General features: G+C 42.4%; 1 long non-coding RNA gene across 1 annotated transcript in view; it reads left to right on the plus strand.

Annotated features, from left to right (window-relative positions):
- The window catches only part of LOC138583049 (uncharacterized), a 144373-nt gene extending 125759 nt beyond the window's left edge, over window positions 1-18614 (plus strand). Inside the window, exon 3 of the long non-coding RNA XR_011305139.1 lies at window positions 18359-18614. This is a non-coding gene — a long non-coding RNA (uncharacterized lncRNA). The remainder of the gene's footprint in view (window positions 1-18358) is intronic.
- The last annotated feature ends 420 nt before the right edge of the window (window positions 18615-19034 follow it).

Below are 19034 nucleotides of genomic sequence, written 5' to 3' on the forward strand. Positions count from 1 at the left end.
CCTTCCCACACCACCCTCAATTATACCTTGTTATGTCACAATCCACTCCCAATTCCCACAGCACAAAATGATGTAATTGAAACATGTGAGGCGACCAACTAAATATTAATAATCTGCCCTGGATACCTCATCATGATTCACATGAGAACAAATCCTTGAACCACGGACATGCTGCCTATCAAATGTTGCATATTGTGGACACTTTAACCCTTTCCCCAGGGAAAACATACTATGGGGCGATTTGAAACTGCTGTGGCTCCTGCCGGCTCCATTAGAAATGTGCATTTCATAAATGTTTTTGAATTATAAAATGGTCATGTATTCATTGTTCTCTGGCGGAACAAGGGAGCTCTAATTTGTTGACCTCGAAAAATCACAATCGTTGTGCTTCTTTTAACGCTGGCTGGGGATTACAGACTCCACACTAATTTACCAGTTGCAGCGGCCTTTGCCGTGAACAAAATTCTCACACACGTTTAAAGCAGAAGCAAGCTTTTAGGGCCTATTTACTGCATTTCATTCTACCACTACGCATGATTATACTTACCTGTGCCCCAGCTTTTATGGATTAGTTTTATTAAGCCTTTAATTTCACATATAACAGAAAGCCCCCCCCCTTTTACAGTGCTACTCTCGGAGCTGATAAGTGCATTCAATGATATTGCACTGAACTTGCATTTTATTACATTATTGCCCCCTTTTATTAATCTATTGATAACGACATCTTTTTGGGCCACCCGTTCCTTTTTAGCAACTTCATCTTTATGTAACCATATTTTCTCCAACCGTGTCATGTCTCCCCCAGTCTCCTCGCCAGCCATTCAGCTCTTCCCCACCCATAAACACCCTGTCCCATCCTTTAGTCATTATATCCAGAATTCATTGTAATTCTCGATATCAGCAGGATGCATAAAAACCCATCCATCAGGATCCTCCCCCTCACTTTCCCCTATTATTTTCTTCCTGCTCTTCATTTCAAAATTACTTTTATCTACACTCAAGGGTAACATCAGCTGTCCTTTTTGTTTGGTAAAAATATACTTTAAAAATGTTCTTAAAAAGGTGATGAGAATCAGCACTACCACGGGGAGAGTTACTCGAAACAATCGGGAAAGCCAGGTGGGCACCCATGCGAATACTCTGTCCAGCCAGTCTTTTCCTTGCACTTCATTAACCAAGCTTGTCATCTTTCCCTGGAGTGTCTGTATCTCTTGTATAGCTGCACTAAGAATTCCATTGGAGGCATCACCGTCAGGTGTTACAGTGCAGCAGTTCGACCAGAACTTTGCAAAGAAACCTCCTTTGATGGCTGTTAGGAGATCCAGAACAGATTTTGAAGGGCCACCACATGTAAAGCCCTCATCTCTTCCTTGATTGCATTCAACCCTTTTGCTGTTGAATTAGCCAGTTGCAATAGCTCGTAACAGGATTAGCTGTAGCCTGCTCCTGAAAACAAAAGAGAAGTAAAAGGATGGCAGCCATGAAAAACAGTTGGCACTCATCTGGGATAGCCGCCAGGTTCTCTGTGCTTTTCCTTAAGAAATAACTATTTTCCCGCTTTCTCCTTCTCATTATCAGTTGCTGCACATTTTGCTGTGTCATTTTTCCCTGCAGTGCAATGCTCATGGCAGTGCTATTTTGTGGTACCACAAGTGCACGCACAGATTCCATTCCAGACAGGTGGAAGTTGGGCATAAGCTTTGGATCTGCAAGCCCACCAGAAATCCATTATCGATGCTGTTCCCCGCCTAAGTGCTACATTCTGCATCACCTTGGCGCATCCCAAATGAGTTCCCTGGAAAATGGACCCATTCAACCTGAAACACAAAGGTAATCGCTTAAAGCTCCTTATGTCAACTGAGTGATGTTTTTCATGTAACCATGTTAAGGCATGAACATACTTTCCCCAATTTGCTTGGCAGTTGTCATTAACCTTGGCTACCATGTTTTGATCAAAACCCACCAATCCTTCAGCATGACAATGCATTATTCCCCCCTCCTATTTGTCCCCATACCAAATTTCTCCCTCTATTCTCATCAGTGGCCTCGTGTGACATCAGATGACACTCTGCTCTTCTTTAGTTGTGCATTGCAATCTTTTATGGTCTTTTATTTGTAATTCCCCCTCTTTAGGGCCTTAGGTGACATACTCTATTACCTTATTCCTTGTTTCCTGACTTTGAGGCATTTGCATACATTTTACATAGTTGTCTTCATATACATTTTCCCCTTCATTCTCCCAATGAACTGTTCTACAAAGGGGAAGGTGCATTAGGCATCCTGCCTCCTCGTAGGACACAGCCTCGGGCAGGAGAACTTTGGACATTGCAACTACTTGTGGAATGATAGAGAACATGTAGCATGTGCCATTTACTCTCTTTTTTTCCACATGCATCATTTAATCATACAAGATATTGCCTGTCAATGAATTATGCTCTTCCTCAGTGCCATGGTGGAAGCCCTTCCCATTCATCACATTTATCTTTCCCATTTTTCTTTTTGCATTTACTCCGGTTTCACTTTTTTCTTTAGAAACATATAAAATGAAGCATTACAAATATACTAAAACATATTAATATCATTATGCTCCAGAAACCTGAACATTTCTTTTTCTTTGTTACCCATTTTCGATTGTAACCTTCTACAGTTCCCTCTTTCCCAGGCTTTTTATAATCTCAATGGGCTGTTAGAAAATGAAGAGAAAACTCTGTAATACTTCCTATTAGGTTGTGCTTTGGGACACTGTACTTTTGTCTCAGCGAACGTCTGTGATGTGGACCCATTTGCATCATCCTTGGATTTTGACAGCTGTGGGTGTTGAACAGATGATGACGTGCCGGCCTGTGAAGCGTTCCTCTCTCCACTTCCTCACGTGGTTGCGCACAAAGACGTGGTCACCCAGAAAAAGAGGGGTTGCCAAATGGAAATGTTTGTTTCGATTACCTGATTGTCCATATTGGTTATTAGGCCTCCTCTGCAAGCAGAAATAGTTTAGGTACTTGGTAAGTTCTTTAGGATACAGATCAAATTCCCCCCAGAATAGCAGAGCTAGAGTGAGCATCAGAGATTGTACGCAATGGCGGAATTGGCGCAAGCATTCTACGCCCTGTAACAATCTCATGGGAAGACAAGTGATGATCTCCCTCAGGTGTATTTGCAAACAAATTAAGAGGCAAGCAGTGCACCCATGATTTTTCAAGCATTTGTATAAACTTAGACAATCTAATTGTCAGCTCTCCATTCATCTTTTCTGCCAAACCATTGGCTTGAAGATGGTAAAATGTACATAGTTTGTTTTATCTCCAGGAAAGTTGTAATTTCTTTTATTAAATCATTGCCCAATATCAGAGCAAATTTCATCTGGAATCCCCCACCTCGGGTGCAACTCCCTCACCAGAAATGTAGCCACAGAGCGGGCATCATTGTGGGCACAGGGACCTGTCTCAAGCCAATGTGAGAATTAACCTCACTAAAATGTGGTAAAGCAAAAGTATTTTTTCGTCCCAGGACTGTTTATTTTCCTGCATTCACATTTCCTATATGGACCGTATATATTCTGCGAGATCCTCGTCAGGCTTCATTTTGCAAGCAAAAATAGACCCCATCTCTGACGTGTCTGGATACAGCTCCTTTAGAGGATTCCAAACATGTGCTTGATAATTGTTAAAGGGAGCTCCATCGTGTATATTAGAGCTTCATTTTACCCAGGACTATCCGGACTGTTGCCAGATTTTGTCACTTCTCTCCCTGACCAAGACTGACCAAGACAGCCAACAAACGTTTTATGTATTCTATGGCCAATACGATTCCTGCTGTCTTTCTCAAAAACAGAAATCCACTTGCCCGCCCCCACCATAAATGAAGGTAAACTGCAAACTAAATTGTCCCTGTCCATTGTCTGCCATATGTAGTGCAACTTGCCCTTTGTTTTCTGTAAAATGGGCATTTGCGTGCGTGTTCTGTGTTTATTGTCACGTTGTGGTCTTTTCTCTACCGCTATTTTGGCTTTCCTGCTACAAGGCCTATTTCCCCAATCACCATAGTCTTCTCTTTCCTCCTCTTCTCTCTCATCTCTTCTGCTTTGCCTTCTCCTGTCTGTCACACTGTGTGTTTCTATGTCGTCATTCCCATGATCGCTGTCGCCACTGTCTTCCCAGTTCAATATGGTGTGCCCTTCATCTGCCATGTCAGTTCCACTATGGTTAGAGTCCTCTCTCCACTTGTCTGTTTTAAACTGTATGCGTCCTGCTGTCCACCCCTGTTTGTTGGCTTCTTTCTCGTGTTCCTTTCCCTTTTCCTCTATTTCCCTTTCCATAACTCTTTCTGCCTCACTGCATGCTCTTGTTTGTGTCATTTAAATACTTCCTCATCCCTCTCTCATCCTTGCTGATAATGCTTGTGTCGCCCTTGTCTTTTTTTTTTGTGTTTCTTCCTTATCTTGCGACACTCGTTTAGGATTTGTATACCCTGCAGCTGGTTTTAATAACAGGTATAGGGTGGTGGCAATGCACTTCCCTGCTCCTCCTCCTCTTTCCCTTTCTCCTTTTCTTTGTATAATTACAAAGGCCTTTGTCCTGTTATCTAGGAGTCTCAAAATGAGGAGTCTCAAATATAGGTGGTCTTTTTTATTTCTGCCTGCCTATTCTGTGAATCGTAGGCCTTTCACCCGTTATATAGGAGTATCAAATCTATGTCTTTTTTTAATTACTGCCTGCCATTGTGTGAAATCTAGGCCTCTCTCCCATTATATAGGATTCTCAAATCTATGTGTTTTTTCATCACTGCCTGCCATTCTGTGAAACCTAGGCCTTTCTCCCTTATCTAGGAATCTGAAATCTAGGCGTCTCTTATTACTGCTTGCCATTCTGTGGAAGCTAGGTCTTTCTCCCGTTATATAGGAGTCTCAAATCTAGTCGTTTTTTAAATACTGCCTGCCATTCTGTGAAACCTTGGCCTTTCGCCAACTCCCTAAGATCCCAAAATTCTAAGAGTATTATCTCAGTGTAAACCACTCTGTGAAACCTAAGCTTTTCCCCCGTTATCTAGATATCTCAAATCATGGTGTATTGTATCATTACCTACCATCATTGAATCCTAGGCCCCTCCAGTTACCCAAGAACACCAAGCAACCACTGAAATCTAGTAACTACAACCAGAATCACTACCCAAGTTAACCAGGATTCCATAGTCCACCCATAACCAACTGCACCACCCCTTCCAATGCTTTGTAACCCCCTAGACAGTCCACCCATAGAACACCCAAACCCAACCGACTGAGTGGACAGACACCCTCAGAGAGCATCCAGCTATCGCAACATAAGAGGATAAAACTCAATATTATCAGAGCACCAGGCCCGAAAGGTGGGCTACTGCCCCTGTAAACTCAATATCCAAACCAATCCTACTACCAAGGATACAAAATTCTCCGACACAGAATTGGATGCTGTCAAAGAGACCTGGAACTAGAACCAACCACAATGGCTACACAAACTCACCCATTTCCAGTAGAAGCCATCTCGAATACAGAACGCACCCCAGCAAACAATGCAACCAACAGAACAAACATCATAAGAGAAAAATCCATATACCTTACACCGTACCTCGCAGCAACTGCAGAACCTCAACACTTCAACGCCACTGACAAGCTAAGAGTCTTCCTGAACCCTGCAAAAAAAGATGAGAGGACCCAAGAAGAGAAAGAGATGATACCAAGCCTCTAGTCCATATATCACAAGAACAGAAGGGCACTACCGACAACCACATCAAAACACGAAAGATGATGAAGCTGCAGAATTCATCAACCCAACTATCAATCTAACAGACTGATTCAACGACAATGCGGCCTCCATTGAACCTCAACCGACCGGCAACAACAACACAGTAGCACTCCAACTGAACATCCACAAGTCAAAACAGAGAACAACAAACAAACCGAACCACACCAAAAATGTCCACTGCAATCTAATCAACGCTAGGTCAATGTCCAAACATGCCACTGAAATCTACGACCTCCTGTGCGACAGAGGTATCAACATCCTATTCATAACTAAAACATGGCTAGATGACAACTACAAAATCACACTCCACAACTGCCTGCCTGAAAACTTCCAATGCGTCCAAGCAAACAGCAAAAAAAACAAGAGGAAGGTGACTAGCAATAGCCCACAAGGAACACCTGGAAATTAAACTTGAAGATCCACTAAACATCGAAAACTGTGAATCTCTAATGCTTAGCCTATCAACAAACCCAAAAACAAACCTGAAATGTATACTGGTATACAGACCACTGACTTACAATGTGACCTTCGTAGACGCCTTCACGGAATCAATCACCAATCTAGCCATCCAGCAGGATCACCTGATTATCCTCGATAACTTAAAAATCTGGTTCGATGAAGAACCCTCAACCACACAAAAACACTAGCCAAACATGCAAAAGAGCGATAGCAAAATGGTTTACCCCTCTACTCAGCACCATAAAAAGGAAAACATGAAACCTTGCTAGAATGGTGGATCAAAAACGATAGTGCAAAGTAATTCCAATTCCAGCAACAAATGTGTTCATACAAAAAGGAAATCCAAAAAGCCAAAAGCAAATACTTCGACAACAGAATCATCAAAGCACCAAACACCCAAAAAGAAGTGTTTAAAATCATAAACGAAATTAAAAAAATACCTGGCTGCAACAATGCTCTGATACCATCGAAGAGACGATGCAACGACCTCGCAGACCACTTCAAAAACAAAATCATCACCATCCAAAAGACCATACAAGGCAGACCATGTGGCCGCAATGTGCAACCCACCCACCCATACGAGGAACGCCCAAACAATCTCTGATACTTCACCAAAACATCAGCGGAGACATTCGTCAAACTGGTAAACAAAAGCAACAGAACAGTTGCCCCCATGGATCCCTGCATCCCAGAAATATACAAATCAATTATCACCAAAGGATTACTACAAAAACCTCTTCAATCACTCAATCACAACAGGGAAAGTGCCACAATCCTTCAAATCAGCATACATCAAGCCGCTCCTCAAGAACACAGCAGGAAACGTGGACGACCTCTCCAATTACAGATATATCTCCAACATCCTGAACCCAGCGAAACTACTCGAAACATACGTCTATAGAATAACCCAAGAATTCATAAAAGAACACCTCCTATTGGACCAAGCACAAGTAGGTTTCAGACCAATGAGAGGAACGGAAACAGCACTTCTCTCAATCTGGGATGATCTAAAGGCAAACGCAGACTCAGACAAAAACACTGCTCTGATGCTTCTAGATTTCTCTGTCTCATTCGACACATTTAATCACGACATCCTCATCAGGAGATTGGAAGATATTGGAATCACTGACCCAGCCTTACTATTATTAAATCCTTCTAACAAAGAGAACGGAAAAAATATGGATCTAACCTTTCAAATCCAACTCAAGAGAATCCACCTGTGATTTGATTTGTACATTTCTTTATTGGCATTTTGTCATAGAAACATGAGCATACTGGCATTTATTCTTAGAAAATAAAGGAAGAGATTGAAGAGAAAAAAGAGAAAAGTACAAAGTAATGTAAACAACAATAACTGTCTCCATATGTTAGTTGTGCAGTCCGGTGCAAGCAATCTCAGCTCGGGAGGGGATGATGGGGATAGGAACGGGTTTCAGATAGCTTTCCAAGGCGTACCTGCTCGGGTGGTTTCATAATTGGTGAGTTGTTGCGGGTCTGTGAGGCATTCATCGGGGCTTATCATCTGAGGGGTGGAACATGGTCCATGTTAGTGCCTTCCATGCGTCCAGGGCCCCGCTCATGCAGTCTGTGGATCTGGCCACGCTGTCCTCCCAGGCTTTGGTTTCCGCACCCACCCATCGTTCCAGTTCTTTGAGCCATGTGTTGTACTGTGGGTCTGCGGGGCGTTTTCAGGCCATTGCTATGGTCCTTTTGTTTAGTACACATGCCATGTCCATGAGTTTCATTGTGTGTTTAGATTTGGCTAGTCTGGGGTAAGTTCCCAGCAGGCATGTGCTGGGTGACCATTTGTATCTCGTCACACCCGCTCTCGTGCAGGCGTGTTACACTCTTGTCCAGAGGTTCTGTACCTTTGTGCGGGCCCATAGCATGTGGAACAGATCTGCCTCTCCGCTATTGCACCATACGCAGCTGGATGATGTCTGTCTATTAAACTTCGCTATTCTGTGTGGGGTTAGGTACGTGCGGTACGTACATTCAGTTGTATAAGATGGAACCTGGAGTTCCTGGACACCTCCTTCCGGTAAATGAGCGCCCTGTCCCACTATTTATCGGTCAGCTCGGTTCCCAGGTCCTCTTCCCACTTAGACCGCAGGATGTCACTTTTAGGGTTTGGGGTATCATTGAGTTGGCCTTAAATTTGAGACACTGGCCTGCCGCCTTCCCCCAGGTTGTATAACAGCGTGACTAGGGGGTCTGCCTCGGGTTTATCAGGCCAGGCTGCCCACTTGGTCCGTGCTTTCCCTCGGATTTTATGGTACCACAAGAACTGGCCGCCTGGCATGTCTTCCTCCTCTCGTAGTGTGGTAAACTCCCGGAAATTGCCCTCTACAGGTCCCCCCAGGTGTATACCCCGAATCTCTCCCATAGTCTGACGCTATTCAGGTCTGCGTTGGTTGTGCATATGTCTGCCAGCAGCGGGATCTCCGGTGAGTATGGGTGTCTCATGTGCAAGAGTGTTCTGGCCCTGAGCCATATTTTCCTGCCCAGTTCAACAAGCAGCGTTACCATGCTCAGGAGCTGCGGGCACCCAGATTAGGTCTTTCAATTGTATTGGGGAGATCATTTGTTGTAGCAGTGTCATTTCAGACGTGGTGTCATCAGCCAGCCATTTGGTTACATGGCTGATTTGTGCCGCTAAATAGTATTTCTCCAAGTGTGGTAGTTGTATCCCCCCTTGCCTATGTGGTAGGACTAGTGTGGAGAATGCAATTCTGTGCCTGTTTTTCCCACATAGGAAGTCTCTTAGCAGTGTGTCTAGCAAGCGAAAGAAGGGGGCGTTAATGTAGTAATGCACATTCTGGAACCCGTATAGGAATCTGGGGAGGACAATCATTTTGATGATTGATGCCCTTCCCATCACAGATAAGGGAAGCCTAAAGAGAATCCACCTGTGGAGTACCACAAGGATCATCCTTCTCTGCATTATCATTCAACATTTACCATGCTCAACTAATCAAGATCATTTAAAGACACAGCCTCACATGCTACAACTACGCTGACGACACACAAATAGTCTACAAAATACAAGACACACAAGAAGAAAACACAACTCTAAAGAGCTGCCTTCATGAAATCTACAGCTGGGTGAACGCGAACTACCTCCAACTCAACCCAGGCAAAACAGAAATAATGATCATCTCTAAAAACGGAGAAAACAATCACTACATCCCTTGGCCAACCGAACTTGGTACAACTCCAGCCCCAGTCTTGATGGAAAATGAACTAACTCTAGAGCCACAAGTAAATGCTCTAATCAAGAAATGCTTCTTCCACCTACGAGCAGTAAAAATGATCCTACCATTCCTCTCATTCGCCCACAAAACACTCACCATCATTGATCTAATGTCCAGAGTAGACTAAGCCAACAGCCTCTATCTAGACATGCCAGAGCGACTTTTAAAAAACTCCAATGCATACAAAATGCGGCGGCCAGACTTCTCCTCAAACTACCGCGAAAAGAACACATCACACCAGCCCTGAAAAGGCTACACTGGCTACCAATTAAACAGCCAATAAAGTTCATATCAATGTGCATAACGCACAGAGCAATCCACGGCCAAGGCACAGAGTTACTAAGAGAGAAAATAAACATCTACCCCCCAACAAGACCACTCAGATCTAGCAGCGACACACGTTTGGAACCAAAACCATACAACAAAAGAAAATTCGGAGGTTCCTCTTTCTCTCATCTTGCACCAAAAACCTGGAATGAGCTACCAAAGAACATACGTGACACGAGAGATCACTTTCTATTCAGAAAACGACACAAAAAACTGGCTCTTCTCCCCATAACTAGAAGCAATGTCTATGGGGGCACATACGCAGCTGAAACAATACTCAGAGAAGGAACCGATCCTCCCTATCTTCCTAAGCTAGCTTTCATAAAGAGAGGGAGGAGGAAGAACAATTTACAACATATCACTATACCAAAATGAAAGGTAGATAAGTTAAGATCTAAGGAGCAAATATGGAGAGATCAGGAGGGAAGGGTAAGGATGACATGTCAACACACCTTTAGCTGATGCAGCAAGCATAGGCAAATATGGATCACCGACAGGGAAATGGATAGGAAGGGAGCTGATGAATGTAAAATATACTGCCGAGAGACAATGCATGCCTCAACCTGGTACACAAAGCTCCGAAATAGCTTGGATGGAAATTTTCCTTCCCATCATGCCTAACAACTAGACAGACAAACTAAAATACCAACTCCATGGGGCAATCAGAGATGTGGAACAAGAAATGCAAAGACTAAGAGACAAAAAAAAACGCTAACCCAAAAGCTCCACTTTCTGCATTCATCTCTCACACTAAAACACACACAACTACTTCTCCCCACAGTAAACCACACGTACTTCAACACACTGCAACAACAAACAAACAACACATAACTCGTACCAACAGCACATGAGGACCCACATCGATCCGATAATCACACCCAAGCGCATCACACAGTTAAAACCAAACTGAAGCGGCCAACAGGACCCCACCCTTCTCACTTTCCTACTTCTACATCACCCACCCCCCTCAGCCCTCCTTTTTTAGTTTGCAGATCCAACAGAGCGCATGGGGACCAATTCCATTGGTGACGGTGTGCGGTACAAATAATTTCCAAAGCCCCAGAATTTCCTGTCTCTTTTTAACTTTTGCTCCTTTGTATGTGGCTGCTAAGTAGGAGTACATACTTTCTATAATATCTTTATCGAATGTTCCCTCTCCCGGCCACTCTTTATAACATTTTATTGCGCTATTTTATTGCGGTATTGGGGCAACATCTTACACATTTGATTGAACTAATTTGCATAGTTGAGGCAGAAACAAGCAAGTGCTATCACTGTACCTACTATCTAAATAAGATTTCTACTTTTTGTGAACCTACGATGAAGACGGTAGATCTACTTTTGCTCCCAATGAGAGTTATTTAACCTGCTTCTTTGAGGATAGACTAATGACTAGATGACATCTTTATAATGGGGAAGACAAACACACTTTAGATATTGAAAAAGAGTGAGGGCAGATCAGTCTCCTCAGGAACTCTGCAAATTACCTGTGAGAATATACACTGAAAACATCCCTGAGCAATATCATTGACCCAGATTCTCTAGGTGACATATCAAAGTCAGCAGAGAGGATCTGCACTCGAATGGAGCTTTGACCTTGCTCATTTTTAAGCAACAGATCAGCAAAGGTGGACAAACCTACTGACTCTGAATCACTGCCAGGCCTAAAACCTTGTTGTCGTCAGTATAGGGTTGCAGTTGTGACAAGACCACTATGCCTATTAAATTAGTCAGGTAAAGTAGCTTTGAAACTGACAAGTAATGTGTTTTTTACAGAGAGTAGACCAGAGCTCTTTGAAGTCAGTGCAAATCATAGTCTGTAACATGCCAATATTGATCAGGTCTAACATAAGAAGGTCCAGCACAGCCCCATCTAACAACAGTGGAAATACTGCAAAGGAGGTATTTATTCAGTTGCTTTAGGCCAAAGATCGTCCCATTTCCAATGACCATTCGAATATTTGGTATCACTACATATTATACCCACCAAAAATATCACTGTATATATGGTCGCCTGGTACGGCCATAGGTGATATTTTTGGGGGGGATCATTTTGGGGGGTTTTGGGAGCAGGTGTTGTGGGGGTGTCCTCCGCTCCTTTAAAAATAATGCGGGGGTTGCCTTAATATTGCCGCAAAAATATGGCGATATTTGTGCAGAGATATTAACACATGGAACCGAGTATTTTATCTGAAGCTCAACTAAAGGAGTAATAAATGTTAAAGTTTAGCATCGAGAATATTCTGCCTGTCCATAAGGCATTCTTAGATCAATGATTCACAGCTGCATCTTAATTTACTAATGTTACTGATCTCTTTAGGGAATATTATTTGATGCTTTTGGTCACGTATACTTGGCCAATATACCACAGGCCTTCAGCTGCTATCCACTGCCAGTTGTTATGTTATGTTATGTTATGTTATTAAATTTCTATAGCGCTACAAGCCCTGAGGCATCCAAGCGCTCCATCACAAGCAGAGAGGTCAGTGAGGACAACCGAAGATGTAGGTTAGATGAAAAGTTCTGTCTTCAAGAGTTTCCGGAAAGCCAGGTGATTGCTCTCTGTACGGAGCCCTAACGGTAGATTATTCCAGGCCTTAGCCATGAGCACCGGGAAAGAACGTCCATTTCCACGCGCTTTCTTAGTCCTTGGCACCTGCAGACTTAGAGTCATTGTAGAGCGCAGATTTCTTGTCGGTTGATATATCATGATTTTGTCCTTCAAATAATTAGGGACTGTTCCATAGATGCATTTATGACCTAACGTCAATAATTTAAAGGAAATCCTGGCTGATACTGGGAGCCAATGTAGCTCCCTTCTCGCGTTAGAGGTGGGTTCATGCCTCTTCATACCGTATATTATACGTACAGAGGCATTTTGGATTTTCTGCAATTGCTGTACGTCTTCTCTACTAGCCCCCCCAACAGAGCATTACAATAGTCAAGTCGTGGCAAGATAACGGCTCTGACCAGTTTGGCTCGGTTGTTTTCAGAGATAAGAGGGGCGACCTGCCTCAATACTCGTAGATGATATTGGGTATTTTTTACTATAGCATCCACGTGTGCGCCTGCATCCAAGGAAGCCTCCATATAAACACCTAATGTTTTTACCTTGCCAACAACTTCAATAAAGCTATCATCAACCTGAAAGCCAGTGAAAGCCTTAGCTAGTCCCTCTCTCGGTTTATTGGGCCCGTAGATCATTAGTTCCGTCTTTCCTGCATTTAGGCATAGCCAGTTTGTGGTCATCCAGTCTTTTATTACACTGTATAACTTATTTAATTTGAGTTGGTCTGCTTGATGGTCACCTGAAAGTTCCATTGACAACTGGAAGTCATCTGCATAGTTGGTGAAAAAATAGCCCAACTTCTCCAGTTCTCTGCATAGTGGGGCAATATAAATGTTAAAGAGCAAGGGCGACAGACAAGCTCCTTGTGGAACGCCACAAAGGATAGTCTCTACTTCCGAGAAGGCCTCGCCCCAATGCACCCTGGAACTTCTACTCTCTAAAAAAGATCTCACCCAGTTAACAGTTTCAATGGCCAAGCCGCCGGTATCCCACAGTCTGTGTAGTAGAATCTTATGATCTAAAAGATCAAAAGCAGCACTGAGATCAAGTAATATTAACAGGCCTTATCTGCCTTTCTCAATTAGTGATAGCATCTGCGTCTGGAGATCGACCAAGGCGCTCTCTGTGCCATGGAAGCGGCGGAAACCCGATTGCCTCTCGTGCAACCTTCCCGTGTTTTCAATATATGATTGAAGTTGAGAGGTAGCAACCTTATCTACCAGTTTCAGAAAGAAAAGAGTGTTGGTAATTGGACGATAGTTAGCAGCATCTTTAGGATCCAAGCCAGCTTTTTTTAGAAGGGGGGTAACAGCCACTGATTTAATGGCTTGTGGAACTGTACAATGCCTGAAAGAGGCGTTTACAAATCTGCACATAAATGGTGCAAAGATGTTTTGATGATCTAATATGATTTTCGATGGAATCAAGTCTCCTGGACAACTGGTAGGATTCATAACTCTCATGATGTTTTCAATCTCTGCCAATGTGATTTCAGAGAATTTAAAACCAGTGTCCATTAATTTTTGCTCCTCTTCTTGTGGTTCAGTGTGATTGATCATATGGTTAAAATTGACCTCTTGAGTTAAAGTAGGGTTTATCTCAAGGGTTTGTTGAGGTAATTGCCTCCGAATTTTATCTTGGGCGCATGTAAGTTTATCAGAGAAGGCTTTTTGTGTTCTAACACAGTCCTCTTTAGTGGGGATAATTGAGTGATTTAAAACTTCCGGTTTTTCCCAGGACCTAAAAAGGCGAAAAAGTTCCTTGGTGTCATTATCAGCTGAAGCTATTTGATCATTGTAATAAGTCCGCTTTGCTTCCGCAATGGCGTCTTTGTATGTTTTGGCATGGGTTTTCCAGATAACTCTGTTTGCCAAATTTTGGTCTTTGCGCCAAGCGCGCTCTGCTCGTCGCTTAGTGGCCTTCAGTATAGTTAACTGTGGTAAGAACCATTTTTGTTTGTGGTTAGATTTTCTTATACTTTTTAATTTCATAGGGGCTACTGAATCCAATAAGATGGCCATTTTGGAATTATATTTTTCCACAAGGTGGTCCGGATGATCGGAATCAGTTGTGGCGGACATGAGTGAGGACAGGCATTCTGTTAGAATTTCTGTAGTAAGTGCCTTGTAATTCCTGTGCATTATTTTGCGCGGCAGCTCATGTTCATGCTTTTGTAGGGGAGGAAGATGTATTAGACTAGAGACAAAAAGATGATCAGACCATATACAAGGTGTGGTGGTGATGTTTGATAAGACAATATTGTAACTCGCCATCCAATCCAGGATGTTGCCTTTAACATGTGTCGGGTCGTTGTTATGCACCTGAATGTTATTTCTTTTAAGCATTTTTTCCAGTTCCTTAGCTTTTTTATCTTTAACATTCCCTTGCCACAAATTTAAATCCCCCACTAATATGGTGGCTGAGTTTGTGGATAGAATGGTATTTAAAGCATTAATAAGCTGTTCATTAAAATTGTGATTAAGTCTGGGTGGTCTATACACAGTTATTATGTTTATACTGAAGTTAGGATTGGGGATAAATTTAGTATGTAAGATGTCGCATCCTTCGCAATCAATTTTGGATTCATACATTTTCAAATCCTCTTTACATATAACAGCCGCTCCCCCCCCATGTCCATCTTTGCGGTGTTTACCGAAAAAGGTGTAACCTGATGGGGTAACCTGTTCTATCGTAGGTCCGTGCGCCTCCGACAGCCAAGTTTCAGTCAGGCACATGATATCGATGTTATTGTCCTTAATATAATCTCGGACATCTATTGAGTGTTTAACTAGCGATCTGGTGTTGAGGAGCGCTAGATTTAATGTGGCTGTATTCTGAACTAAGAGATGTGCATGCAATGGCATATTAGGCATGTTTTGCCCATCAATCCCCTTAGTGATATCTAGCCCAGGAGAATTTATGTTACTATCCATCATTTGGGAAATTTGTATGTCAGGAAGAGGGAGTGGTGCAGCATGACTATCTTCCTTACATAGGGGTATTACTGTGTGTACCACTGGAGAGACGTTTACTATGTGTTGTTTCTCCATGGGTAGTGGGCTGACATTAGCCTTTATAGAACTTGGCGCGTGTGTACTTACTCGAGTTAGGTTTAAACCCAATTTGCGGTCGAGTGCTGTAGAACGGCATAATGACCTACTTCGCGCTTCTTCAATTGCAGCGAGGGCCTCCTTAATCCCCATATCCTATATTTTAGTTACGGATGTTAGGGGGAAGTTGTGCTAGATACTACAGTGCCAATGGATGTCTCCTTTCAATCTGGCCATCACCATTTTTATTCTCTTTTCCCCATAAAACCCAGAAGCAGGATGTTGGGATAGCCACTGCCAGACCTTATAAAAGCCCGAGCAATGGATGTGCATTTCCCTGCCTTCAGGACCACGTGCGCATCAATATCACATGAAAATGGCAAGTTAGTTTATCCTTATCCAATCAACAAGGCCATACGCTACAGTAATTGTGGTGTTTTTCCACCCTTCAAAGACATAAGAAAAAGGTAGGTATGAGGTGAGTCTCCTTCAGTTCATCCAAACGCATCTCTGGTTTACAGAGATTCCACATAGCTGCTTTGAAAAGTTGCTAAGCGGCTAATTTTGTGCTAGCTGCCATTTTGTGCAGACGTGAGAGAGCCCAGTCAGCCATCAATAGCATAAAACAGTAGGACAAAAAAAATATTGAGTCCCAGATCTGCATTAAATCGAATACTAATGAAAAGCACAGCAAGACATTGTTAGAGCCAGGCAGGAATTGTAGAAGAATTTAGTTTGCGTGGGTGGGCAATTAACACTTTAGGCAAAAGTGTTTAAAATGTAGCATTTGTCTGATGTAATGCAGTATGAACCTTGACATAAGACCTCCACTTGCCACCCCATAATTGTCTATGATAAATATTCCCATCTAAATTTCTCAATGGAACTGCTGTTGAAGAAGGCTGGTGAACACATTCACATTTGGATTTCTAGTTTGTTGGCTGTTGTCCCAGATGGAGGCCTCTGGCTGAGGTTTTGGTGAAAACCTTGCTAGAATGTTATATCCACTATAAAAAAAAACCACCACGGATTCTTCCTGGAAGACAGCTTTGTTGTGCTTTTTCTACACTGTCACATTCCACCTATCGAAGTCAACTTTCAGGGTCTGGCAGCAGATCCCCATGAGTTTACATTGGCACAAAAAGAGATGGAGGTGTGGGCAGATTTTCTGTGCAACTGTAAACAGAGCAGCACTTCTTGGGAGATAGTCTTATTTTAACTACATGTGCTACTGGACCAATGTTGGGTTGATGCCTGATGACAGAAAGGCATGTACCACAATGTGCCGAGTCCTCGGGCCTCGCACAATGTATATTAACACGTTTTTCATTTCAGGCTTATCAGAGCTGAATTCTTCTCCAGCAGTTGTGAATTCAGGTCAGGTGTTTAGGATTACAATCAAACAGTAGATTGATGTACACCAAACGAAGATGTCTTTCCTTCAGGGTGCAGGGTTAAGGGATGCAGTAGATGAGCTGGCCCATCAGTCCACTTGATACTCAGCTGACTCTGTATGTCTGCACAGCATTGCTCCAGAGGAAGATGCAATCCCCATTGCAAAGTCCTGCTGTTGAAGGTGCTTTGTTTTCTGAACCGATGAACAATGCATATGCTCTTGTAAAGTAGAAGAAGCCAATTGATCTAGGACACTCATGCCTATGACCAAGAGAAGTTATACAACATTCATAACCACTTTGACGGCAGATTACATATATATCAAAATGGCCTGTGCTAGATGTGAAATGCCCAGTCCTATCAGTTAAACTTACAAACCTTGCGAGGAAATAAAAGTTAAAATACTGTACAGGAATATAGAATGGCTTGGCTAAAACGGTACGGCTTTCAAAATATCGACACCCTTGCAGGGGACAAAATGTCATCTTTGCCTCTGCTGATTTAAAATATTTAAAACACGTGGTGTAAGTAAGCAGCGCTGTCAGATAGTTCCTATTTTGTCCCTATACCCATTTCTCTAGTCTATTGAAATGTGTGTGGAAATTGTATACCTCAAGTCTGTGCACCATTCCATTCCATCCACCTCTCCCACCATTGACCTAAATTGCCCAAATGAGTTTGGAGTCAGTTGGCCGTTTTCTTAAATGTCACTGGTGGTGGTAAGGGTGGCAACTTTAAAGTGCCCAGTCCCCCCCTTAGAAAATATAGAAATATACCCCTACGCACAGAGTCCTAGTGTAGCACTTGACACACAACTATGCAGAATACAGTGTCTGCAGATTCAAACCGAAAGGTGTAATGGGGGTTATGTAGTATGAAGACTAATCACCTCAAACTGTGCACCCAAACTGGGATTAAAGCCCAATTTACCCACTTGGGCTGACCGTCATCTTGCAAAATTGTGTTTAGTGGATGAGGGGTCCTGTCTGAAGCATGGGCCATGGCTGTATGTAGGCACATTTGCTTTTACCTGTGCCCACCATGTCATGTCGCTTTGGTCATGGCTTAAATTTACACCGTAATCATGCTTTGGGCCTAGCTTTGCGAACAACATCCGCTCCCCAGACCTTGTGGTGGAGAATGAGGCAACTCATTCGTGCTCATTCAATTGGCCTCAGACGGATATAATGCACTCTCAGCTCAACCAGGCTGAACACCTGTGGTGTCCAGCAGCTTCCAAATCGATCTTTGCAGCAATCATCTAGGGTGCCTTAGACATTATATTCCACTTATCTATTCCTTGGGTTTACCTACTTAAGCATGGGTGAAAAACATTGTTAAGTGAATGAAATTCTGGAGAGGGGTAGTGAAGTGTCATTAAAAAGATTGAGGCCTGTAGTGACACTTTCTGTGTTGTCGCATGACTATCGCTGTTACCAAAAAACATGATTTACATACTAAAATCGTATTTGGTTTTTATAAAAATGATGCTTTGTGTTTAATTGTATTGTTTTGCTTTATTTACAGATGGAACTGTGTTCCCTTCCGGATGATACTATGTAAGATCTGTCCGTACTTCTATTGACTTGATATTCTTTAATACATTCCTTTAAACCAGTTGTAGTCGTACGTTTTCATGTTGTAGTCAGGTGAACCACAAAATTCTTTGTGTAGAGTTTTGTGTGGCCAGAGGACACCACATTTCTAGTATTTTGATTTCCTCCAACAAATGCATTTTTGGAGTTGTTTATATTCACTGCAATAAAAACAAATGATTTACATATTTTGGTTGTCTTCATTGTTTCATTAATTGATTTAAATATACAGCACAACAAATTAGTGAAATATGTGTTAAATGTTAAATGAAAAGGAAACATGACAAGGACACCTGTAAGAACAGACCTCTTCAAAAGTTGTTTTGCAATCTTTTGTCCTTTTAGATTAAGGTATCTTGCTAAGTTGTATATTAATTGATGTACATGTTATTGTCTTAATTGATGTACATGTTATTGTCTTAATTGATGTATATGTTATTGTCTTATTCTGTACTTTAATAAGGTAATATTTTAAATAAATACAGACCAGCCAAATAACCTGTTCTCTTGGATGGTTCCCACTCAGGTGGATCTAAAACTATGTTTTCAGCTCTCTTTACCTTTCACAGAGAAGAATACTGAACTAATATACAAATGGATATTTCTTC

The sequence above is a fragment of the Ambystoma mexicanum genome, chromosome 3q (assembly GCF_040938575.1).
Source record: "Ambystoma mexicanum isolate Mex_15411 chromosome 3q, UKY_AmexF1_1, whole genome shotgun sequence".
In the NCBI taxonomy this organism is placed as follows: Eukaryota; Metazoa; Chordata; class Amphibia; order Caudata; family Ambystomatidae; genus Ambystoma; species Ambystoma mexicanum.